Source organism: Ranitomeya imitator, chromosome 5 (assembly GCF_032444005.1).
Source record: "Ranitomeya imitator isolate aRanImi1 chromosome 5, aRanImi1.pri, whole genome shotgun sequence".
Taxonomy (NCBI): Eukaryota; Metazoa; Chordata; class Amphibia; order Anura; family Dendrobatidae; genus Ranitomeya; species Ranitomeya imitator.
The window spans coordinates 507,270,747-507,298,279 of NC_091286.1; positions in this window are offsets into that span (position 1 = coordinate 507,270,747).

A 27,533-nucleotide genomic window follows, 5' to 3' on the forward strand; every position below is an offset into this window, starting at 1 on the left:
GTCAAACGTTTTCTGTAGGTCTTCACAAGGTTGCCACACACTGTTGTTGGTATGTTGGCCCATTCCTCCATGCAGATCTCCTCTAGAGCAGTGATGTTTTTGGCTTTTCGCTTGGCAACACGGACTTTCAACTCCCTCCAAAGGTTTTCTATAGGGTTGAGATCTGGAGACTGGCTAGGCCACTCCAGGACCTTGAAATGCTACTTACGAAGCCACTCCTTCGTTGCCCTGGCGTTGTGCTTTGGATCATTGTCATGTTGAAAGACCCAGCCACGTTTCATCTTCAATGCCCTTGCTGATGGAAGGAGGTTTGCACTCAAAATCTCACGATACATGGCCCCATTCATTCTTTCATGTACCCGGATCAGTCGTCCTGGCCCCTTTGCAGAGAAACAGCCCCAAAGCATGATGTTTCCACCACCATGCTTTACAGTAGGTATGGTGTTTGATGGATGCAACTCAGTATTCTTTTTCCTCCAAACACGACAAGTTGTGTTTCTACCAAACAGTTCCAGTTTGGTTTCATCAGACCATAGGACATTCTCCCAAAACTCCTCTGGATCATCCAAATGCTCTCTAGCAAACTTCAGACGGGCCCGGACATGTACTGGCTTAAGCATGGGACACATCTGGCACTGCAGGATCTGAGTCCATGGTGGCGTAGTGTGTTACTTATGGTAGGCCTTGTTACATTGGTCCCAGCTCTCTGCAGTTCATTCACTAGGTCCCCCCGCGTGGTTCTGGGATTTTTGCTCACCGTTCTTGTGATCATTCTGACCCCACGGGGTGGGATTTTGCGTGGAGCCCCAGATCGAGGGAGATTATCAGTGGCCTTGTATGTCTTCCATTTTCTAATTATTGCTCCCACTGTTGATTTCTTCACTCCAAGCTGGTTGGCTATTGCAGATTCAGTCTTCCCAGCCTGGTGCAGGGCTACAATTTTGTTTCTGGTGTCCTTTGACAGCTCTTTGGTCTTCACCATAGTGGAGTTTGGAGTCAGACTGTTTGAGGGTGTGCACAGGTGTCTTTTTATACTGATAACAAGTTTAAACAGGTGCCATTACTACAGGTAATGAGTGGAGGAAAGAGGAGACTCTTAAAGAAGAAGTTACAGGTCTGTGAGAGCCACAAATCTTGATTGTTTGTTTCTGACCAAATACTTATTTTCCACCATAATATGCAAATAAAATGTTAAAAAAACAGACAATGTGATTTTCTGGATTTTTTTTTCTCAGTTTGTCTCCCATAGTTGAGGTCTACCTATGATGTAAATTACAGACGCCTCTCATCTTTTTAAGTGGTGGAACTTGCACTATTGCTGACTGACTAAATACTTTTTTGCCCCACTGTATATATATATATATACTGTGTATACTGTATACTCTATATATGTCTATATTTAGGCTGCTACACAGGAATGTTGTGTACCCAGTGGCGTATCCAGGGGGGGGCAGCCGGGGCATGTGCCCCGGGCGCTGCCGGCAGGGGGGCGCCAGCGGGCCGCCTGATGATGTGGCGGTCCAAGGAGGCTCCTCATCGGCGGCATTCTGCCGCCCCCACACTCAGATAGTCACATTCTCTAAGCAGCTGTCAAATTGACAGCCGGCTCAGAGAAAGTGCTGCGCGTCGATTCACAGTGGCGTAACTACCCCACAGCAGAGCCCCTCCACCGCAGAGAGCCGCACACCACAGCTCTTGCTGCCGCTGCTCTGTGTGCACAGGACCTGTGATGAGGTAACACTAAAAACACATCCCGCATGGAGGCCCAATCATTGGTACTGCAGAGTGACTCAGCTGTGCGTGCTGCAGATAAAACTCCACCATAGCATGCTGATGTTCGCACAGTCTCTCCAGAATATGCAAGGTTGAGTTCCACCTTATAGGTACATTACATGTGCAGCGGTGAGCGGAAAGGTAGAAGGGACGCTGCAGCACAGACAGGCGAGCAGCAGCAGGGTGAGAATGGCGAAAGTGCGCACACACTACCCACACTTTCAGCAGCAGCTCCGACATATGTGGATACATTTTCAAGAAGCTCTGCAGCACCAAATTCAGCACATGTGGCACGCAAGGGATGTGCATCAAATGGCTAGGCCTAGAACTACTAGGAGATTTTGCCTATAATTTCACACCATGAGGCCGGGCTTGAGGTTCACCGACACCAACCACTCATCTGTCTGCTGTTTGATCCACAGCTCCTGCGTGGTGTGGGATTTGTCCTACAAATAGATTAGTTTCAGAACAGCCTGCTGTTGTTTCCCCCTGATTGTGCTGAAGCTGGTAGTGCAGATCTTACTGTGACTAGATGAGGAGGTGCACATGTAATGTACCTATAAGGTGGAACTCAACCTTGCATATTCTGGAGAGACTGTGCGAACATCAGCATGCTATGGTGGAGTTTCATCTGCAGCACGCACAGCTGAGTCACTCTGCAGTACCAATGATTGGGCCTCCATGTGGGATGTGTTTTTAGTGTTACACTGCTTCAAATACTCCACCAACATGACAAGGGCTGATGATGTTATCATGAGTTTTATACACCACTGCTATGCCTGCTAGAAAAAACACCTGAGCCGACGATGGATGAGGTGACAGCACAGAAGAGGAGCAGAAGGAACAGGGACCAATCACTCCGTTATCAGGCCTGTCATCAACACATGGCTCAGGGGGTAGCTTACTGTAACAACAGTGGCCAGGTGCACAACTGTCCATTCAAGGGACAGTTTAGGATGATGAGGAGGAACAACTGTGTTCACAGCAGGATGGCACACAAAGCAGCTCATTGACATCACTGGAGCGTGTCTGGGGGAATTCATAGAACCCAGACCATACACCTCCAAAAAAGGACAGCTTGATTTTGCCTCCAGACAGCCTTGCCCACATTAGAAAATACATGCTGCTGTTCCTGCGCAAAGACCACCAAGTTGCCTGGATTGTTATCACTTCTAATTACTGGGTGGCCACCCTGCTAGATTCCCGCTACAAGGATAACATACCATTACTACTTACAGCTTTTTTAAAATGAATTAATATTAATTAATTATTATAATAAATTAATACTTATTTTTTCATTTAATGCTATCTTTAGTCTTTTGCCGATTGTAACAACTCTGTCGGCATCACTGCATGGCATTTCATCCCCCACCTGCATTACACACCAACTTGCTCACTACTCCGGGCCATGCTGTGAGTTGTCTGCTGCCGGCTCCATGCTGTGTGCCTCATGTTTCCTGCTTGCTCTGTGCATGGTTCCTGGCTGTGTGCTTAGGGCGGTGGCCCCAGCACTTCCGGGTTCTTATAGAGTCAGTATGCACCTTCCTAAGGTATCCCTGGCCAATTGCCTAGAGTCCTCTGGTACATAAGGCATTCCCACCTCTAGGGGAATGCCTGAGCAACTTACTTCCTCAGTCAGTGTCTCGCTGCTGAGGTGCCAGATTCTGTCTCTATCTCTTGTGTTAGCCACCCAGTGGGGTGTCGCACCCTGGCCTGTACCTGTGTTCTGTTACTCCCGTGTCTGCCACCCAGTGGGACATTGTACCCCCTGGCATGTGTCCTTGTTTCTGTGCCTTATCATGTTCCTGCCCCTGTCTTAACTTAGTCCTATTCCTTTGTCCATTTGTATCCCAGTCTTGAGCCTTCCCTATCTCTCTGGCTGTTTCCTTGTTTTCACTCCTTCTGCTTGCCGCCCCGCCTCCTGTGGTTCTGCTCCACCTCCTGTGACTTTGCTCTGCTTCCAGCTCCACACTCTGTGGCTTTGCTCTGCTCTGGGCTCTGCACTCTGCGACTTTGCTCTGCTCTCAGCTCTGCACTCTATTGCTTTGCTCTGCTCTTGGCTAGAGATGAGCGGTGTTCGAGTCGAACTGTTCACCAATTTCAAATTCGAGCTGTTTTGGGCGGTGTTCGAGTCATTCGACGAACCCGAACAATTTGCTTAAAATTCGGCTGTTCGAATTTCTGTTTGATAACTGTTCGTTCAGCAAAAGCCTAGATTTATTTGCACATTAAAACTGTTTATCATTGTTAATAGAGTGTTTCAGTGTATAGTGGGCGGGGGATAGATCTGTGCTGAAATAACGCCGATCTCCATTTTTTTTCTTTCCCGCAATTACAGTGGGGCAGTGCAGTTTCTCAGCCTATCAGCAGTGTGCACACACACAGCAATGGGCGTGGGATGCACACAAGCAACGGCATGTGTCATTGGCTGTGTATGTCACATGTCCTCCTTGCCCTATAAGAACCAGCCATTTGCCCCATCGCCACCATTTCCTCACTGCTGCAGCTTAGTGTTAGACGGCACCACTGCTGCTGTGGACACTATACAGACTAAGAGTGTTTTTTTGGAGCGAATTTTCAGAGAGACAGGTTTAGGGAGTCGGGAGGAGTCAGGACTAGTTGTAATATCAGCCCTATTCAGGGTAGGTTACAGCAGTTCATAGCACTGTGTGCCAGGCAGGTCTGTGCCAGTGCTGTGCAAGTGTTTGTCACAGAATTTGGTGTAATCTAGCTCAGCCAATCATTTTGGGCTAGTAGCATTGTCTGATAGTCATCTGAGTAACCAGCCTGTGAAGCTAACTACACCGCCTGTGTATCTCAATTTTTACTGCATCTAATCCAGTTATTAGTTTAGGGCCTAGGAGCAGTGTCTGCATGTCAGCAGAGTAGCCTGCCTGTGAAAGAGTAGAGTAAAGATAATCCTAAAATATTCTTTAACTACATAAATAGTAAGAAACTAAAAAATGATAGTGTTGGCCCCCTTAAAAATAGTCTGGGTGAGATGGTGGATGAGGATGAGGAAAAAGCCAATATGCTAAATGACATTTTTTCATCAGTATTTACACAAGAAAATCCCATGGCAGACAAAATGTCTAGTGATAAAAATTCCCAATTAAATGTCACCTGCTTAACCCAGCAGGAAGTGCGGCGGCGTCTAAAAATCACTAAAATTGACAAATCTCCGGGCCCGGATGGGATACACCCTCGAGTACTGCAGGAATTAAGTACAGTCATTGATAGACCATTATTTTTAATCTTTAAAGACTCCATAATAACAGGGTCTGTGCCACTGGACTGGCGTATAGCAAATGTGGTGCCAATATTCAAAAAGGGAACAAAAACTGAACTCGGAAACTATAGGCCAGTAAGCTTAACCTCTACTGTGGGTAAAATCCTGGAGGGCATTCTAAGGGACGCTATACTGGAGTATCTGAAGAGGAATAACCTCATGACCCAGTATCAGCACGGGTTTACTAGGGACCGTTCATGTCAGACTAATTTGATCAGTTTCTATGAAGAGGTAAGTTCCGGATTGGACCAAGGGAACCCAGTGGATGTAGTGTATATGGACTTTTCAAAAGCTTTTGATACGGTGCCACACAAAAGGTTGATACATAAAATGAGAATAATGGGGATAGGGGAAAATATGTGCAAGTGGGTTGAGAGCTGGCTCAGGGATAGGAAACAAAGGGTGGTTATTAATGGAGCACACTCGGACTGGGTAGCGGTTAGCAGTGGGGTACCACAGGGGTCAGTATTGGGCCCTCTTCTTTTTAACATATTTATTAATGACCTTGTAGGGGGCATTCAGAGTAGAATTTCAATATTTGCAGATGACACTAAACTCTGCAGGGTAATCAATACAGAGGAGGACAATTTTATATTACAGGATGATTTATGTAAACTAGAAGCTTGGGCTGATAAATGGCAAATGAGCTTTAATGGGGATAAATGTAAGGTCATGCACTTGGGTAGAAGTAATAAGATGTATAATTATGTGCTTAATTCTAAAACTCTGGGCAAAACCGTCAATGAAAAAGACCTGGGTGTATGGGTGGATGACAAACTTAAATTCAGTGGCCAGTGTCAGGCAGCTGCTACAAAGGCAAATAAAATAATGGGATGCATTAAAAGAGGCATAGATGCTCATGAGGAGAATATAATTTTACCTCTATACAAGTCACTAGTTCGACCACACTTAGAATACTGTGCACAGTTCTGGTCTCCGGTGTATAAGAAAGACATAGCTGAACTGGAGCGGGTGCAGAGAAGAGCGACCAAGGTTATTAGAGGACTGGGGGGTCTGCAATACCAAGATAGGTTATTACACTTGGGGCTATTTAGTTTGGAAAAATGAAGACTAAGGGATGATCTCATTTTAATGTATAAATATATGAGGGGACAGTACAAAGACCTTTCTGATGATCTTTTTAATCATAGACCTGAAACAGGGACAAGGGGGCATCCTCTGCGGTTGGAGGGAAAAAGGTTTAAGCATAATAACAGACACGGATTCTTTACTGTAAGAGCAGTGAGACTATGGAACTCTCTGCCGTGTGATGTTGTAATGAGTGATTCATTACTTAAATTTAAGAGGGGACTGGATACCTTTCTGGAAAAGTATAATGTTACAGGGTATATACACTAGATTCCTTGATAGGGCGTTGATCCAGGGAACTAGTCTGATTGCCGTATGTGGAGTCGGGAAGGAATTTTTTTCCCCAATGTGGAGCTTACTCTTTGCACATGGGTTTTTTTTGCCTTCCTCTGGATCAACATGTTAGGGCATGTTAGGTTAGGCTATGGGTTGAACTAGATGGACATATAGTCTTCCTTCAACCTTAATAACTATGTAACTATGTAACTATGAAACTAACTACACCACCTGTGTATCTCTATTTTCACTGCATCTAATCCAGTTAATAGTTTAGGGCCTAGGAGCAGTGTCTGCACGTCAGCAGAGTAGCCCGCCTATAAAACTAACTACACCGCCTGTGTATCTCTATTTTTACTTCATCTAATCCAGTTAATAGTTTTGGGCCTAGGAGCAGTGTCTGCACGTCAGCAGAGTAGCCCGCCTGTGAAACTAACTTCACCGCCTGTGTATCTCAATTTTCACTGTATCTAATCCAGTTAATAGTTTTGGGCCTAGGAGCAGTGTCTGCACGTCAGCAGAGTAGCCCGCCTGTGAAACAAACTATACCTCTGTGTATCTCAATTTTCACTGCGTCTAATCCATTTATTAGTTTTGGGCCTAGTACCACAGTTTGGCCACTCAGTTCTGCTCGGTTTTCATCCATCGGTTTTTGTGCCAACAACTACAGATACAGAGTTGCCAATTAGTAAAGCACTAAAATGAGTGACAAAAGGCCTGCTGCTGGTGGAAAGGGGAATAGGCATGTTGGAAAGGGAAACAAAGGTTGTGTCCGTGGGGTAGGTGGTAAACCAACAGTAACATCTGCAGAAGAAAGACCATCTTCCAGCCAAAGTAAGATGTCTACTTCTTTTTGTGGACAATCTGATATGATCCCTTTCTTACGACCATCGCTACAAGCATCACCAAAAATTCCAGATGAGGCACAAAAACAGCAGGTGCTTGAACGGATCTCAAGTGCTCGTTCAAGTGGGCTCCTCTCCATGTCAACTTCAACATCACAACTACTCCAGTCCTCAGAGTTGTCACCCCAATCGCACTTGCTTCCTCACAGCTCACAAGTCACCAGCTGCCCATCTGAGCATGGGGTAACACACATGGTTGAGTCTGTAGAGCTGTTTACGCATACTATAGCCTGGGAATCAGAGGTCTGCTCCAGAGCTTCTGTGAATCCAGACGAGAAAATGATCTGCACTGATGCCCAGAATCTTTGTGAGTCGAATCCAGGCCCAGATGAAGAAGGTTCTGAGCATAATGTAGACCCTCGTTCCCAAACTATCTCCTGTTGGTGGAGACAAAAAGGAAGATGATGATGAGACTGAGATACCTGATTGGAACGAAAACTTGACTTTTCGGTCGGGGCAGGAAGAGGTTGGCTCTGAGGATGACGGGTGTGAGAACACACAGGATGATGACGAGTTTGTAGACCCCACTTACTGTCAACCCCCAGTCCGCCAGTCCATGAGGTCAGCAGAGGAGGTGGAGGAGGATGCTAGAGACAAGTCTGACGTTGCAGTGGGAAGCTCACTGTGCTACAATGCGGCCTAGTGGGCCGGGCCAACCACCGTCTGCCCCATCAAGTGCGTCCGCGTCCTCTTCATCCTCTGTGACTATGGGGACAGCAGTCGCACATGGTTTTGGATGCAGACCTTCCACCTCTTTACCCGCAACAGCCAGTGTGATTGGCAGGTCATCAGGACATTTGCAAGTGGAAACACCTGCTGGTGTTGAGCGCTTTCCGACATCGACACCATATTTTGATCAAGGCAACATAACATCTCCGCCTGCACCTTCCTCACAGACCAGCAGTTTGCCGGGGACACCCTACTCAACTCCATCTAAGCACGGCAGCCAGCCCTCAGTCCCTTAGATGTGGACAATTAAAAGACCATTTCCTCCTAGCCATGACAAAGCTAAGAGGTTGAATTTTTCCATCTGCAAGCTGTTGGCTACAGAAATGCTGCCTTTCCGCCTGGTGGACACTGAGGATTTTCAAGACCTTATGTCCGTCGCAGTGCCCCAGTACCAGATGCCCAGTCGCCACTACTTCTCAAGGAAAGCTGTGCCTGCGCTACACCAGCATGTCACACACAACATCACCACTTCCTTGAGAAACTCTGTGTGTGACAGGGTGCATTTCACCACAGACACTTGGACGAGTAGACATGGATAAAGGTGTTACATGTCGGTGACTGGGCACTGGGTAACTACGGCGACATCAGGAGAAGGGGCTGCTGTCCAAGTCTTGCCGTCCCCACGAGTTGCTCGTCAATCCTCTGTATCAAGAAGTTCATCCACTGTTTCTGCCTCCTCAACCTCCTCTCGGTCCTCCACCTGCACCCACAGCCTGTCTGGTAATGCCATCCGCGTTGTAACTGCGTAGAAGGAATCCTGCACACCTCCTCACTATGCTGTCACCAGGGCCCAACAGCATCAGGCAGTGTTTACATTGAAATGTCTGGGAAATGTGAGTCACACAGCTGAGGATTTGTGGTTAGCTCTGGAGACTGAGTTCCATCAATGGTTGTCTCCACTCAACCTGCAGCCCGAGAAGGCTGTGTGCGACAATGCTGCAAATCTGGTGCGGCCCTTCGCCGGGGCAATATCACACACGTGCCTTGTATGGTTCACGTTTTGAACCTGGTTGTCCAGCAATTTTTATCCCACTATCCCGGACTAGATGGGCTTCTGCAGAGGGCACGGTAGCTGTGTGCTCACTTCCGCCGTTTGCTTCCCGCAGCTCGACGACTTGCATTTCTACAGAAGTCGTTGGGCCTGCCAGTTCACTGGCTGAAAAGCAATGTGCCCACACAGTGGAATTCAACTCTGCACATGTTGCAGCGTCTGTGGCAGCACCGACGAGCCCTGGTGCAATACGTTATGATGTATAGCCTGGGCCAACGAGATCAAGAGGTGGGGCAAATCACGCTGCAGGAGTGGTCTCAGATCAGGGACTTATGCATCCTTCTGCACATTTTTGAAATAGCGACGAAGATGTTTAGTGCTGATGATGCCATTATCAGCATGACCATTCCGGTGATTTACATGCTGGAGCACACCTTACACAGTGTTCGGAGTCAGGTGATGGAACAAGAGGAGGAGGAGGAGGAGGAACAGGAGGAGTCGTATGCGGAAGGGATCATATCTCCAAGGACAAGAAGGTTGGCAGCACCAAGGCGGCTGGCATTGGAGGCTGGGGGAGAGGGATTACCGAGGGCGCATGGTAGCAGCCAAACTGTTGAGGAAGGTGCAGGAGGCGAGGAAGAAGTGGAGGACGAACTGGCGCTGGGCATGGAAGACTCATCAGATGAGGGAGACCTTGATCAAATTTCTGTTGTGCGAGGTTGGGGGGGAGAGAGCTGACGAAGGAAGTATGATTTTCACCTCGCCACCACCAAGACAACAAGGACTTGGTCCTCCTGGATGCGCAAGACACATGAGTGCCTTCTTGCTGCACTACCTGCAACATGACCCTCGGATTGTCAGAATCCGAAGTAATGCCGACTACTGGGTTGCCACACTCTTAGATCCCCGGTACAAAAGCAAATTTGGCAAAATAATTCCTGCCATAGAAAGGGATTCACGCATGCAGGAGTATCAGCAGAGACTGTTACAGAATCTAACATCTGCTTTTTCCACAAATCACCAGTGGTGCGCGTAGTGAATCTCTGAGTTCTAACTTGCCAACCGTGGGACTATTGAGTCATAGCTCAAACCGTAACAGTAACATCGTATCTGGTGGTAGCAACAATTTTTTCCAATCATTTCAAGATTTTTTTAGACCATCCTTTGCAAGGCCACAGGGACAAGAAGTCTGACGCACAGCCAACGCCTAGAGAGGATGGTACAAAAGTATCTCCAAGTTAACATCGATGCCATGACTGTGGAACTGGACCCTTGCTCATTTTGGGCTTTCAATCTTGAAAAATGGCATGAGCTCGCCACTCACGCCTTGGAGATCTTGTCGTGCCCCGCAGCCAGTGTTCTCTCTGAACGTGTGCTCAGCGCTGCTGGTGGTGTGCTGACAGATAAGCGCACGCGGCTCTCCAGTGACAATGTAGACAGACTAACGTTCATCAAGATGAACAAATCCTGGATCCGCAAGGACTTTTCTACCCCTGTGTCATCTTGGGGAGACTAAAAGCTTGATGATTTTTGAAAATCACCTCTCCAACCGTTTTAAAAAACTCTGTCAAAATTGATGCTACTTAAGTGGTGTCTGTGGCTGAATTTTGGGGAAAAATGGAGACTCTTTATTTAGTCCCCTTGCTGAGTTTTACATGATGTTGCCATCGTCAATTCCAGGTGGGTGGGGTCATCTGCAGAGTTGTTTCCTCTTACTATGGCCTGGGATTCAGAGATCAGATCCAAAGCTTCAGTGTCTGCTAGTCAGCAGAGTAGCCCAGCCACCCACCGCCTGTTTACCTAAGTACTATTTTTAACGGCATCTGACCCAGGAAATCCTTTTGGGCCTAGTAAAATTTCGGTGCAACTCAGCAGTGTACCCCACCCATGAAGCAAGCTACCGCCTATTTACCTAAGTACTATTTTTTAACGGCATCTAGCCCAGGAAATCCTTTTGGGCCTAGTAGAATTTGGTGCTACTCAGCAGCGTACTTTACCCATGAAGCAAGCTACACCGCCTGTTGATCTAATTACTAATGTTTAACTGCATCTAGCCCAGGAAATCGTTTTATACCTAATAGCATTTTGTGCTACTCAGCACAGTACCCCACCCATGAAGCAAGCTACACCGCCTGTTTACCTAACTACTATTTTGTAACGGCATCTAGCCCAGGAAATCCTTTTGGGCCTAATAGAATTTGGCGCTACTCAGCAGCGTACTTCACCCATGAAGCAAGCTACACCGCCTGTTTACCTAACTACTATTTTGTAGCGGCATCTAGCCCAGGAAATCCTTTTGGGCCTAGCAGAATTTGGTGCAACTCAGCAGCGTACTCCACCCATGAAGCAAGGTACATCACCTGTTTACCTAAGTACTATTTTTTAACGGCATCTAGCCCAGGAAATCCTTTTGGGCCTAGTAGAATTTGGTGCTTCTCAGCAGCGTACCCCACCCATGAAGCAAGCTACTCCGCCTCTTTACCCAACTACTATTTTGTAACGACATCTAGCCCAGGAAATCCTTTTGGGCCTAATAGAATTTGGTGCTACTCAGCAGCGTACTTCACCCATGAAGCAAGCTACACCGCCTGTTTACCTAAGTACTATTTTTTACCGGCATTTGGCCCAGGAAATCCTTTTGGGCCTAGTAGCAATTTCTGCTACTCAGCAGAGTACCCCACCCATGAAGCAACCTACACCGCCTTCTTTCTTTCTCAATCTAACCCCTCGGCTCTGGGGTGACCACTCTCCCTCCAGCTCTCTCCTTCTCACAGGTGGACTACCGCGTGTTTTCACCCTGTGGCGAATCTTTTGGGCCCAGGCATAAGAAGTCGTCGAGGTAATGGATAATATGTGCCGCCTTACAAACGTCCATGATGACACATTCAAGGAAACAACTAAACGCCTCAAATAGTGAGCAGGATATGGAGCACCCCATGGGCAAACAGCGATCTATGTAGTATGCTCCTTCACAGAAGCAGCCCAATGGGAGGACACTATTCGGAGGGACAGGTAGTAACCGGAACGCCCCCTCAATGTCTGTTTTGGCCATTAGGGTGCCCCTTACCAACTTCTTGACCCGCCTGATTGCCTCATCAAAGGAGGTACAATACATAGTACTGTACTTGGTTCCGCGTCGATGTTGTCGTTTACTGACCTGCCCCTTGGATATGACAAATGGTGGGTTTTTCAATCTTGAAAAATGGCATGAGCTTGCCACTCACACCTTGGAGATCTTGTCGTGCCCCGCAGCCAGTGTTCTCTCTGAACGTGTGTTCAGCGCTGCTGGTGGTGTGCTGACAGATAAGCGCACGCGGCTATCCAGTGACAATGTAGACAGACTAACGTTCCGCGTTGATGTTGTCGTTTACTGACCTGCCCCTTGGATATGACAAATGGTGGATTAGTCTGAATGAATTGGGTTCATTTTTTGGTACAACTCCCAACGGGGGCACCACTACGTCTTCTAAGGAAAGTGTTCTGAATGGACCCGCCACCATTCTACCTAAAGATATATATATATTTTTTTGTCATGACGTCTGGGTGTTGGTAGAGAGAGTTTACATTTTTACTCCTGCCTTTCTTGATTTTAGAAGAGCATGACATGCCTATATCTGTGGCTCCTCCTCCTTTTACTCCTCCACCTCTTTTCTTTTCGCATGACTATATGTAGTTGTGACTTTTCCATGTGTTTGTTGTGTCTTCTGAGCAGTTTGTCAGCTTTTGGACACCTTTTAAGGTGTTTTCTATGTGTTTTCCATGTGTTTGTATGTGTTTGTATTTGCCTGCCATTGGTTTCAATGGAGTTCGACGATGTTCGTCGACCGTTCGATGAACATTTCGTCGAACACGTCCCTGTTCGACGAACTGAACCGAACCCGAACACTAGGGAGGTGGCTCAACACTACTCTTGGCTCTGCACTCTGTGGCTTTGCTCTGCTCTCGGCTCTGCACTCTGCGGCTCCGCTCTGCTCTTGCTCTGGCTCCGCTTGGCTCTCGCTCGGCAGCTCCGCTCGGCTCTCACACTGTGGAACTGCTCCACCCCTTGCAGTTCTGCCCTGCTCCTCTCTTTGCAGTTCTGCCTTGCTCATACAGATGACAGATACCCTAGAAGCTTTTATTGGTACCATATTGGACTACTTAAATGTGTTGTTTTGCATATATAGATTGAAAAAAAAACAGCAGACCAGTTATTATATACAGTATACAGTGGGGCAAAAAAGTATTTAGTCAGTCAGCAATAGTGCAAGTTCCACCACTTAAAAAGATGAGAGGCGTCTGTAATTTACATCATAGGTAGACCTCAACTATGGGAGACAAACTGAGAAAAAAAAATCCAGAAAATCACATTGTCTGTTTTTTTAACATTTTATTTGCATATTATGGTGGAAAATAAGTATTTGGTCAGAAACAAACAATCAAGATTTGTGGCTCTCACAGACCTGTAACTTCTTCTTTAAGAGTCTCCTCTTTCCTCCACTCATTACCTGTAGTAATGGCACCTGTTTAAACTTGTTATCAGTATAAAAAGACACCTGTGCACACCCTCAAACAGTCTGACTCCAAACTCCACTATGGTGAAGACCAAAGAGCTGTCAAAGGACACCAGAAACAAAATTGTAGCCCTGCACCAGGCTGGGAAGACTGAATCTGCAATAGCCAACCAGCTTGGAGTGAAGAAATCAACAGTGGGAGCAATAATTAGAAAATGGAAGACATACAAGGCCACTGATAATCTCCCTCGATCTGGGGCTCCACGCAAAATCCCACCCCGTGGGGTCAGAATGATCACAAGAACGGTGAGCAAAAATCCCAGAACCACGCGGGGGGATACTTATTTTCCACCGTAATATGCAAAAAAATGATAAAAAAAACAGACAATGTGATTTTCTGGATTTTTTTTTCTCAGTTTGTCTCCCATAGTTGAGGTCTACCTATGATGTAAATTACAGACGCCTCTCATCTTTTTAAGTGGTGGAACTTGCACTATTGCTGACTGACTACTTTTTTGCCCCACTGTATATATATATATATATATATACTGCTCAAAAAAATAAAGGGAACACTAAAATACCCCACATCCCAGATATCGCTGAATGAAATATTCCAGTTGCAAATTTTTATTCATTGCATAGTGGAATGTGTTCATAACAATAAAACATAACAATTATCAATGTAAATCAAAATGAATATCCCATGGAGATCTGGATTTGGAATGATACTCAAAATCAATTGGAAAATCAAATTACAAGCTGATCCAACTTCAGTGGAAATGCCTCATGACAAGGAAAAGATGTTCAGTATTGTGTGTGGCCTCCACATGCCTGTATGACCTCCCTATAATGTCTAGGCATGTTCCTGATGAGGTGGCGGATGGTCTCCTGAGGGATCTCCTCCCAGACCTGGGCTAAAGTATCCGCCAACTCCTGGACAGTCTGTGGTGCAACGTGACGTTGGTGGATGGAGCGAGACATGATGTCCCAGATGTGCTCAATTGGATTCAGGTCTGAGGAATGGCCAGTTCATAGATTCAATGCCTTCATCTTGCAGGAACTGCTGACACACTCCAGCCACATAAGGTTTGTCATTGTCCTGCATTAGGTGGAACCAAGAGCCAACCGCACCAGCATATGGTCTCACAAGGGGTCTGAGGATTTCATCTCGGTACCTAAAAGCAGTCAGACTACCTCTGGCGAGAACATGGAGGGCTGTGCGGCCCTCCAAAAAAATGCCACCCCACACCATTACTGACCCAGTGCCAAACCGGTCATGCTGAAGGATGTTGCAGGCAGCTGATTGCTCCCTGCGGCATCTCCAGACTCTCTCATGTCTGACACATGTGCTCAGTGTGAACCTGCTTTCATCTGTGAAGAGCACATGGTGCCAGTGGCGAATTTGCCAGTCCTGGTGCTCTGTGGCAAATGCCAAGCATCATGCACGGTGTTGGGCTGTGAGCACAACCCCATCTGTGGACGTCAGGCCATCAGACTATCCTCATGGAGTCGGCTGCTAACCATATGTGCAGACACATGCACATTTGTGGCCTGCTGGAGGTCATTTTGCAGGGCTCTGGCAGTGCTCCTGCTCGCATTGATGTGCCATCCTGGATGAGCTGCACTACCTGAGTCACTTGTGTGGGTTGTAGAGTCCATCTCATGCTACTACGAGTGTGAAAGCACAACCAACATTCAAAAGTGACCAAAACATCAGCCAGAAAGCATTGGTATTGAGAGGTGGTCTGCACATGTGGTCTGCACATGTGGTATTGCAGAACCGCTCCTTTATTGAGGGTGTCTTGATAATTGTCAATAATTTCCATCTGTTGTCTATTCCATTTGTGCAACAGCATGTGAAATTCATTGTCAATCAGTGTTGCTTCCTAAGTGGACAGTTTGATTTCACAGAAGTTTGATTTACTTGGAGTTATATTCTATTGTTTAAGTGTACCCTTTTTGAGCAGTGTATATACAGTATATATAAATATATGTGTGTATATATATATATATATATATATATATACAAAACAAACATAGACATTGCCATTTTTCCTGTATTTTGGATGAAGAGTGCCTTTACAAGCCTATGGGTCCATGATAATCACGTGCAGCAGATGGATGGCATCCATATGCCATTTGTATGCTGTCCGTATTTAACTTTGCAAAATATATAATTTTGGATTTTATTTATCCATCTGTGAAAAACACTGAATTACACGCTGATGGTAAAAATGGGCACACTGATGGCACACTCATCCAAAACATTGATGACAGTAGTACCATTTTTTCACATACATGTTTAAATACATGTAAATGAGGCCTAAGGCAGAATTATTCTTCAGATGAAAAAGTTACAATTTTGAGTTTCTTTATCTTTACAATATTCACTGTATGGGATAAATAATTTTACAGTTTTACTCTTCATATTGGTTTGGATGTGGTGATACTAATTATATGTTCATTTTTTGTTCATTTTTGTTTTTAAACAAAAGCTGTACTTTTTAATGGCTAAATAACTTTCCGTTATTTTTCATGCTTTTTTTGTTAATTTTTACACATTTTGAATTACTACCTTTCTACATTTACCTACTTAGTCCTACTGTGGGATTAAAATATATTTTACTTTAATTGCTTGTTTCATGCACTGCAGGGCTTATGCATATAGTGCATGAGACATCAGTTTTTCATTAACATTGCCTGTTAGACCCAGCTGATGGCAGGACTTAACAGGCCACAATATCCCAAAGTCATTACTTGACCTCCGGATGCAGTCTTGAGGTGCCAAAAGGGTTAAATAGGGAGCCCTTTCATCTTTTAACCATCTGGATACTTGTGTCATGCCTGACAGTGGTATCTAAAGGATTAAAATGCCCCAATGGGTTCCAAAACAGTGCAGCAGCATGAAGGCTGTCATACACAGTCAGCACCCATAGTATTTTTGCCTTGCGGGGGCGCTATCGTTGTAAACAAATGGTGCTGAGGAATAAGGCGAAATAATGACCACCATTAAAAGGCATATCGGCGATTGTTACAGGGTTAAATATTAATGATAAATAGTACAATCCCTTGTTTAAGGTTTAAAGATGTATGATAAATGTTAATGACTAGTGTTGAGCATTCCGATACCGCAAGTATCGGGTATCGGCCGATATTTGCGGTATCGGAATTCCGATACTGAATTCCGATACTTCCCGCGTATCGGATACCGGAATCGGAAGTTCCCAGAATTCAAATTGAACGCAGCAGCCAATGAGGAATGAATGAAAGTGTGGGCACATCCTGTTTAGCATGGTGGGCATGTAAGTACTGGCAAGGCTTGGATTGGCTGCTGAAATGATGTCACTCTGCACTATAAAAAAGCGCTGCCGCCATTTTGCGCTCACTCTGCTGTGATTTCAGTTAGGGACAGGACGCTGTGTTCTAACTGAGGGCCAGTTGAGCTAGCTAATTGCTTTATTTTCCTTTCCAAAGGCTAATTTAGCAAAACGCTGTGTGTTCTTCACTGTTCACCTTGCTCTTGCCTTGCAGCGCTGTTTTAACAGCGTTCTGCAAGGTCTCTGTGTGTGTGTGTGTGCAGCTCACTCTGTAGTCTGTGTGCAGCCATATACCCGGTTGTATTCAGCTCAGGGGGGGTTCACACTGCCTCACACAGTTGTTCTTTTTTGCTCTTAGTGCAGCCTGCTGCACATTTTTTCTCAAATTTCCTATTAGTGTTTTTCCACCAGTCTCCAGCTCTATTGTGGAAAAACACTACATAGGATAACCTAGAGGGGGGTTTTTGGGCCTTGCAGCGCCGTTTACGGCTGTCTGCACGGTCTCCGTGTGAGCCCAGCTCGCCCTGCAGTCTGTGTGCAGCCATAGCTGGTTGGATTCAGCTCAGGGTTCGTTACTGGCTCATACCTTGAGAAAAATTTTCCTTTTTTTCAAATAGTGCAGCCTGTTTAAAATTTGAAAAAAAAAATTCCTATTAGTGTCTTTCCACTCGTATCCAGCTAAATAGTGGAAAAACACTATATAGGATAACCTAGAGGAGGGTTTTTTGGCCTTGCAGCGCCGTTTACGGCTGTCTGCACGGTCTCCGTGTGAGCCCAGCTCGCCCTGTAGTCTGTGTGCAGCCATAGCCGGTTGGATTCAGCTCAGGGTTCGTTACTGGCTCATACCTTGAGAAAAATTTTCCTTTTTTTCAAATAGTGCAGCCTGTTTAAAATTTGAAAAAAAAAATTCCTATTAGTGTCTTTCCACTCGTATCCAGCTAAATAGTGGAAAAACACTATATAGGATAACCTAGAGGAGGGTTTTTTGGCCTTGCAGCGCCGTTTACGGCTGTCTGCACGGTCTCCGTGTGAGCCCAGCTCGCCCTGTAGTCTGTGTGCAGCCATAGCCGGTTGGATTCAGCTCAGGGTTCGTTACTGGCTCATACCTTGAGAAAAATTTTCCTTTTTTTCAAATAGTGCAGCCTGTTTAAAATTTGAAAAAAAAAATTCCTATTAGTGTCTTTCCACTCGTATCCAGCTAAATAGTGGAAAAACACTATATAGGATAACCTAGAGGAGGGTTTTTTGGCCTTGCAGCGCCGTTTACGGCTGTCTGCACGGTCTCCGTGTGAGCCCAGCTCGCCCTGTAGTCTGTGTGCAGCCATAGCCGGTTGGATTCAGCTCAGGGTGCGTTACTGCCTCATACCTTGAAAAACAATTTCTTTTTTTTCAAATAGTGCAGCCAGTTTAAAATTTGAAAAAAAAAATTCCTATTAGTGTCTTTCCACTTGTATCCAGCTAAATAGTGGAAAAACACTATATAGGATAACCTAGAGGAGGGTTTCTTGGCCTTGCAGCGCCGTTTACGGCTGTCTGCACGGTCTCCGTGTGATTTAAACTAGCTCTGTAGCCCGATCTGCACCAAAAAAAAGGTTAAGTTCACCAAACACAACTTACACTTGTGTAGGCCACATTTGAAAAATAATAAAGTTTAGTCCACAATTTACAACATTAGTGTTTCTTACACCTGTTAGGAGGAGCATTACAGGAATAAGCACACTAAGGCCTTAGTACTTTTCTGCTTATCTTTATCTGTCAACCAAGATGAAGAGGGCAGGGAGTAAGGCACGTGGGCGTGGGCGCGGAGCAGGGAGAGGAGCAGGGAGAGGACGTGGTGATTCTGTGCCTGCTGCGGGCGCCGGTGACTCGTCGTCACTCAGTTTCAGCAGGGAACAGTCCTTCATGCGCAGCTTTGTCGGAGAGCGCCGTGCACCGCTGCTGCGTGAAGACCAAATTGAAGCCGTTGTCGGGTGGATGGCAGCTAACGCCTCGGCATCGACTTCAGTTAGTGCCACATCCTCTCAGGCACAGAGCACTGGAGAGCAGCCATCTGTCTCTTCACCACCTGCCAAATTGGCCAGGCAGTCAGAGAGCCCAGGACAGGAGCCGTCTCTACTTCTGTTCTCTGAATCTCTTGGCTTGGAAACAGGGGGCCAGCCAAGCAGCATTGGAGAAATGGAAGAAGAGGCAGTGTGCAGTGATGCCCAACACCTTTTTCTCTCTGACTCTGAAGAGGCAGGTGGGCCAGTGCCTCCGGTGACCACAGCGCAGTACGCATCTGATGATGAAACTCAGGTGCCGCTTTCTCGTGCGTACTGTGCTGCTGAGACTACCCAGGAGGAGCAGTTGGTGGCAGAGGGTAGTGGAGATGATGAGGTCCTTGACCCATCGTGGCGTGAGGAACAGGAAGGTGGTGGGAGCAGCTCAGAGGAAGAGCTTCCTCTTACGGGCCAAAGAGGGAGAGGGAGGGGGAAGACTGCGGAGCCTGTAGCCTCCACTTTGGCACCCGTTAGGAGCCTGTCTCTTTCCAAAGCCAAAAAGGGCGCTCCCAAGACTTGCAGTGCCTGGTCCTTTTTTGACACAGTTGCAGATGACATTTGTTTTGTCAAATGCAAGCTGTGTCATCATAAAGTAAAAAGAGGGAAAAATGTCAGCAACCTCAATACCACAAATATGTGGAAACATGTGCGGACCAGGCACGCGGTGGAGTTACAGAAACACACTGAAGATGTAGGCCAACCAACAGCGGCAGCTACCACCTCTTCAGCTCGTGTTGCCTCTTCCTCCAGCTCACGCACAGCTGGTTTGGCTTCCTCCCAGAGACCTTGTGTAATTCCACCCACAGCACCACCTTCCCAGTCATCCTCACACTCCCAGTCTACTCTACAGCCATCGGTAGTACAGGCATGGGAGAAAAGGCGGGCATTCTCGGCCAACCACCCCCGAGCACAGGCTCTGAATGCAGGCATTGCCAAACTGTTGTCCCTGGAAATGCTCTCGTTCAGGCTGGTGGAGACTGACAGCTTCCGTGACTTGATGGCATTGGCAGTCCCACAGTACAAGGTGCCCAGCCGCTTTTACTTCAGCAGGCAGGCTGTCCCTGCCCTGCACAGGCATGTTGAGGCAAACATAAAACATGCGCTACTGAACGCCGTCAGTAGCAAGGTCCACCTCACCACCGATGCGTGGACCAGTCAGCATGGACAGGGGCGATATGTTTCCCTCACTGCCCATTGGGTTAATGTTGTTGAGCCAGGTACAGATCGTGCGAGTGGCGCAGGACGTGTCCTGCCCACTCCAAGGATTGCAGGAATCCAGTCTGTACGCATCGACTCCTCCTCTTACACCAGTTCCTCTGATTCCTCTCTGCAGGATCCGTCACAGTCCACCCCCACATGGACCCGTGAACGTTTACCTATGACCGACATGAGCACAGCCGTGGCCAAACGTCAGCAGGCCGTCTTGAAACTAGTTTCATTGGGGCATCGAAGCCACACAGCGCAGGAGCTCTGGAATGCCATAAAGCAGGAGAGCGATGTGTGGTTACTGCCAGCGAATCTCCAGCCAGGCATGGTAGTGTGTGACAATGGCCGAAATCTGGTGGCAGCTTTGGCCCTTGGCAACCTCACTCACATCCCATGTCTGGCACATGTGCTCAATTTGGTTGTGCAGAGTTTTCTGAGGGACTATCCGGATCTTGATGCCCTGCTGCACAAGGTCCGCCTAGAGTGTGCTCACTTGCGGCGTTCCAGCTTGGCCAGATCCCGCATTGCTGCTCTGCAGCGCCGATTCCGCCTTCCGGAACACCGCATCATATGTGACCTACCTACCCGGTGGAATTCCACGTTACATATGTTGGAGCGGTTGTGTGAGCAGCAGCAAGCAGTTATGGAGTACCAGCTGCATCAGGCGCAAAGAAGTCGCAGTCAGCGCCGATCAGACTTCACAACCACAGAGTGGGCCACTATGAAGGACGTCTGCCAGGTTTTGCGTCCTTTTGATTATTCCACGCGGATGGCAAGTGCAGATGATGCACTAGTCAGCATGACTGTCCCCCTTATCTGCCTGCTTCAGCAAACTTTGCAAGGGTTAAGGGATGATGTGGTGGAAGAGGTGGAGGATGAGGAGTCACCTTTTCCATCAGCTTCTGGAGAGTCAGCGCCACGTGGTTCCTCACAAAGGGGTACGCAGGGGCCAATTTGTGAGGAGGATGAGGAGGAGTCAATGGAGGAGGAAGAGCTCCGTCCAGAGGAGGGAGCGACACAATTGTCCAGTGGTCAGTGTGTACAGCGAGGGTGGGGTGATGACGAGCGGGCAGAGATCATGTCTCAAGCAGGGGACAGCGTTTCTGGGCCGGTTGGCACTCTGCAGCACATGGTGGATTTCATGCTGCAGTGCCTGAGAAACGACCGCCGCATCGACCACATTCTCAACATGCCTGATTATTGGGTGTTCACCCTCCTCGATCCTCGCTACCGGGACAACGTCCAAAACCTCATCCCTGCGTTGACCCGGGAGCGTAAATTGCGGGAGTACCACGACACACTGGTGAATTCCATCATCTTCTCCTGTCCAACTGAGAGGAGTGCTGCTAGTGCTTTACAAAGCAGCTCAGTGCGTCGAGGCAGTGGGGGAGGCTCTGCCCAAAGAGGGAGCAGAAGCAGTGCCTCTGCCCAAGGCAAGCCCAGTATGGCACAACTCTGGCACACTTTTGTGTGCCCGCCCCAAATGTCTACACCATCACCGGCGGCTCCAGTCAGCAGGAGGCAACGGTTCCGTCAGATGGTGACAGACTACATGGCTTGCCCTCTTACTGTACTCCCAGACGGCTCTTCCCCGTTCAAGTTTTGGGTCTCTAAGCTGGATACATGGCCAGAGCTAAGCCAGTATGCATTGGAGGTGCTGGCTTGCCCTGCGGCTAGTGTCTTATCGGAACGTGTCTTTAGTGCCGCAGGTGGTGTACTAACAGACCGTCGCATGCGACTATCCTCCGATAACGTTGACCGGCTTACTTTCCTGAAAATGAACCAGGCCTGGATCTCGCAGGAATTTGCCACTCCTCTGCCTGATTAAGTAATTGGGTGTCATCCAGGTCTCCTGCTGTGTTCATCTTTCTACCACCTGAACTGCTATTCCTGGGCTCCAACACCGCCAGTTGCGGCTCAGAAGTGCAGGCTGCACAGTAAAAACATACGACCCAGTGTTATTGGGTTTCAGTAACGTCAGCTGATCCCCAGCTGTGTAGCCGGCAATGTGTCCTGCGACCGCCACGCTGGCACAACAACCTAAATGTAAGGGAACCTGTCCCCCCCCCCCCCCGTCGTTTGTTACTGAAAGAGCCATCTTGTGCAGCAGTAATGCTGCACAAGGAAAAGGTAGCTCTTTTTTTTTAGCTCTTTGCACACGCAGAACTTAACACTTATAAAATGTGTTCACTGATACCGTTATACCGTCCCGGAGCTGGGACTTTCCTTCGTAATGTGACGCAGCACAGCCGTCATTCCTACCCCCTTGGTGCCATGCGCTGCCTCCTCAGCGTTGTTTTAAGCTGTCACGGAGCCTGCGCTGTTCTGTTATCCCTTGGGCATGCCCTATTTGCGCTGCCTGTCTTCTGACATAATTTGGTGTCAGGCTGGCTGCGCCTGTGCGGCCGCGGTGCCCGAGATCCCGCCTCGCAGTGTCTTCTGATTGAGTCACACTGCGGGCCTGGGATCCATGGGCATGCGCAGTGCATATCTTCCCCTCGGGCTCTCGCTCATTTCCCTCCGCCTTCTTTAGACTGTGCGCCGTCAGCTGATCCCTAGCATGCCACGGCCGTGACACCGCACAGTCTGAAGAAGAGGGAAGGAGGGGAGTGAGAGTCGAGGTTATGCACTGTGCATGCCCATGGTTCCAAGGCCCGCAGTGGGATTACGTTAGATGAGACTGCGAGGTGGGATCTGGAGCAGCGTGGACGCACAGGCACTGACAGCCTGACACCAAATTATGTCAGAAGACAGGCAGCGCTAATTGGGCATGGCCAAGGGCTAACAGAACAGCGCAGGCTCCGTGGCAGCTTAAAACAACGCTGAGGAGGCAGCGCACGGCATCAAGGGGATAGGAATGACAGCTGTGCTGTGTCCCATTACGAAGGAAATTCGCACCTCCGGAACGGTTTAACGGTATAAAGGGACACATTTTTAGTGTTTACTTCGGTGTTTGCAAGGAGCATAATTAAAAGAGCAACCTTTTCCTTTTGCATCCTTAGTGCTGCACAACATGGCTCTTTCAGCTACAAACGTCTTGGGGGGGGGGGTTAAAGGTTTCCTTTCAACTTGCTCCAATCAGGCTTCGGCCTACACTCTGTTCCTCTGCTCCTCCTGCTGTCCCTGGGCTCTAACACCGCCAGTTGGTGCCTGGAAGTGCTGTGTGCACAGTCAACAGTCGCTCCTCTGTTATTGGGGTTCAGTAACGTCAGCTGATCCCCAGCTGTGTGTGCGGCAATACCTCCAATCTGCTCCTCCTGCTGTCCCTGGGCTCTAACACCGCCAGTTGGTGCCTGGAAGTGCTGTGTGCACAGTCAACAGTCGCTCCTCTGTTATTGGGGTTCAGTAACGTCAGCTGATCCCCAGCTGTGTATCCGGCAACGTGTCATGCGACCGCCACGCTGGCACAACTAAAATGTAAGGGGACCTGTCCCCCCCCCCCCCTAGGCGTTTGTTACTGAAAGAGCCACCATGTGCAGCACTAATACTGCACAAGGGAAAGGTCGCTCTTGAAATTATGCTCCTTGCAAACGCTGAACTACACACTCATGTAATGTGTCCCCTCACACCGTCCAACCGTCCCGGAGGTGGGACTTTCCTTTGTAATGTGACACAGCACAGCCGTCATTGCTACCCCCTTGGCACCGTGCGCTGCCTCCTTAGCGTTGTTTGATTCCGTCATGGACCCTGCGCTGTTATGTTATCCCTTGGCCATGCACAGTTTGCGCTGCCCGTCCTCTGACATCATTTGTTGTCGTCCTGGCTGCGCCTGTGCGTCCACGCTGCCCGAAATCACACCTCGCAGTGTCGTCTAATGTGATCCCACAGTGGGCCTGGTATCCATGGCCATGCGCAGTGCATATACTAGCCTCTCACTCCCCTTCTTCACGCTTCTTCAGACTAGGCGGCGTCAGCTGATCCCTAATAGCATGCCACGGCCGTGACGCCGCACAGTCTGAAGAAGCAGGAAGGAGGTGAGTGAGAGGCGATGATATGCACTGCGCATGCCCATGGATCCCTGGCCCGCAGTGGGACTACATTAGATGACACTGCAAGGTTGGATCTCGGGCAGCTTGGACGCACAGGCACTGCCAGCCTGACACCTACATGATGTCAGAAGACGGGCACCGCTAACTGTGCATGGCCAAGGGATAACATTACAGTGCGGGCTCCGTGACAGAACCAAACAACGTTGAGGAGGTGGTGCCCGGCACCAAGGGGGTTGGAATGACGGCTGTGCTGTGTCACATTACAAAGGAAAGTCCCACTTCCGGGATGGTTTGACGGTGTGAGGGGACACATTATATGAGTGTGTACTTCAGCGTTTGCAAGGAGCATAATTTTCGGAGCCACCATTTTCCATGTGCAGTATTACTGCTGTACAAGATGGCTCTTTCAGCAACAAATGCCTGGGGGGGGGGGTTAAAGGTTCCCTTTCAACTTGCTCCACTGCAGGCTTCGGCCTACACTCTGCTCCTCTTTGATTCCCTGGGTTTCAACACTGTCAGTTGCCACCTGGAAGTGTTGTCTACACAGAAAAAAACACTAGGTGATGTGTCAGTGGGGTTCAGCACCGCCAGCTGTTCCCCTGCTGTGTAGTCGGCAACGTGTCCAGCACAAGCCACGCTGGCACAACAGAACAAAAGCTGCCACCAGTGCAGGCTTCGGCCTACACTCTGCTCCTCTCCTCCTCCTGCTGACCCTGGGCTCAAACACCGCTAGTTTTTGCCCGGAAGTGCTAGCTGCACAGAGAAAAACACCAGCCAATGTGTTAGTGGGGTTCAGCAACGCCAGCTGTTCCCCTGCTGTGTAGCCGGCAACGTGACCTGCAAACGCCATGCAGGCACAGGAACTGAAATTAAAAGGGAACCTGGCCCCACCCCCCCAGGTGTTTCTATGTATAACAGCCACCTAGTACAGCAGTACTGCTGCATTTGTACAAGGTGGCTGACTTTTTCTCCTTGCCCACGTGGAACTCAACACGTACAAAATGTGTCTCATTGAGACCATTCCACTGTCCCTGAGGTGTGACTTTCCTTTGTAATGATACGCAGCACCCCCCTTGGTAGCGTTTCCCGTCTTTTGTCATCATGGTTAGCTGGCTGCGCCTGTGCATCCGCCCTGCTAGAAACAACGCCCCTCGTTGTCATATTTATTTTGTCAGCGAGGGTGTGGTTTATGGGCACGAGCAGTGCATATGTTCGCCTGTCTTAACTCATCTCCTTCCGCCTTCTTCAGACTGTGCGGCCTCCTGGCCGTGGTAGGCGATAAGGGATCAGCTGAGGCCGCCCAGTCTGGAGCAGGTGTAAGGACATGTGTAAGCGGCAAACCTATTTACTGCACAAGGCCACGAATCCCAGCCACGCAGTGTGATTTTTTGAAAACACACTGTGGGTCTGGGATTCATGTCCATCGCTAACCGCAACGGCCGACATGAAATGAGGTCAGAAGACAGGAAGCGCTCACAGCGCATGGCCAAGGGATCACAATAGCGCAGACTCCTGTACAGCAAATAACAACGCTCAGGAATCTGCGCCCAGTACCTAGGTGCAAATTTTGACACCTGTGCTGCGTCTCGTTAAAAAGACAAGTCACGCCTCCACAACTGTTTGACAGTATAATGGGCTAAATAGTGTACGTGTTTTAGTCAGCGTGTGCAAGGAGCAAAACAAATAGAGCAACCTTTTACTTGTGCAGCATTAATGCTGCACAAGGTGTGGCTCTTGTACCTTGCAACACCTGAGGGGGGGGTTAAAGGTAACCTTTGAAATTGGTTCAACTAGGCTTCGGCCTACACTCTGCTCCTCTACTCCTCCTGCTGACCCTGGGCTCAAACACCGCTAGTTTTTGCCCGGAAATGCTAGCTGCACAGAGAAAAACACCAGCCAATGTGTTAGTGGGGTTCAGCACCGCCAGCTGTTCCCCTGCTGTGTAGTCGGCAACGTGTCCAGCACAAGCCACGCTGGCACAACAGAACAAAAGCTGCCACCAGTGCAGGCTTCGGCCTACACTTTGCTCCTCTCCTCCTCCTGCTGACCCTGGGCTCAAACAACGCCAGTTTCTGCCCGGACATGCTAGCTGCACAGAGAAAAACACCAGCCAATGTGTTAGTGGGGTTCAGCACCGCCTGCTGTTCCCCCGCTGTGTAGCCGGCATCGTGTCCAGCACAAGCCACGCTGGCACAACCGACCAAAAGCTGCCACCAGTGCAGGCTTCGGCCTACACTTTGCTCCTCTCCTCCTCCTCCTGCTGACCCTGGGCTCTAACACCGCTAGTTTTTGCCCGGACATGCAATCTGCACAGAGAAAAACACCAGTCAATGTGTCAGTGGGGTTCAGCAACGCCAGCTGTTCCCCTGCTGTGTAGCTTGCAACGTGACCTGCAAACGCCACGCAGGCACATGAACTGAAATTGAAGGGAGCCTGCCCCCCACCCACAGGTGTTTCTATGTATATCAGCCACCTTGTACAGCAGTACTGCTGCATTTGTACAAGGTGGCTGACTTTTTCTCCTTGCCCACGTGGAACTCAACACGTACAAAATGTGTCTCATTAGAGACCATTACAATGTCCCTGAGGTGTGACTTTCCTTTGTAATGACACGCAGCACCACCCTTGTTAGCGCTGCCCGTCTTTTGACATCATTGGTTAGCTGGCTGCGCCTGTGCATCTCCCCTGCTCGAAACAACGGCCCTCGGTGTCTTATTTTTTTGGACAGCGAGGGTGTGATTGATGGGCATGTGCAGTGCATATGTTTGCCTGTGTTCACTCATCTCCTTCCGCCTTCTTCAGACTGTGCGGCCTCCTGGCCGTGGTAGGCGATAAGGGATCAGCTGAGGCCGCCCAGTCTGGAGCAGGTGTAAGGACATGTGTAAGCGGCAAACCTATTTACTGCACAAGGCCACGAATCCCAGCCACGCAGTGTGATTTTTTGAAAACACACTGTGGGTCTGGGATTCATGTCCATCGCTAACCGCAACGGCCGACATGAAATGAGGTCAGAAGACAGGAAGCGCTCACAGCGCATGGCCAAGGGATCACAATAGCGCAGACTCCTGTACAGCAAATAACAACGCTCAGGAATCTGCGCCCAGTACCTAGGTGCAAATTTTGACACCTGTGCTGCGTCTCGTTAAAAAGACAAGTCACGCCTCCACAACTGTTTGACAGTATAATGGGCTAAATAGTGTACGTGTTTTAGTCAGCGTGTGCAAGGAGCAAAACAAATAGAGCAACCTTTCACTTGTGCAGCATTAATGCTGCACAAGGTGTGGCTCTTGTACCTTGCAACACCTGAGGGGGGGGTTAAAGGTAACCTTTGAAATTGGTTCAACTAGGCTTCGGCCTACACTCTGCTCCTCTACTCCTCCTGCTGACCCTGGGCTCAAACACCGCTAGTTTTTGCCAGGAAATGCTAGCTGCACAGA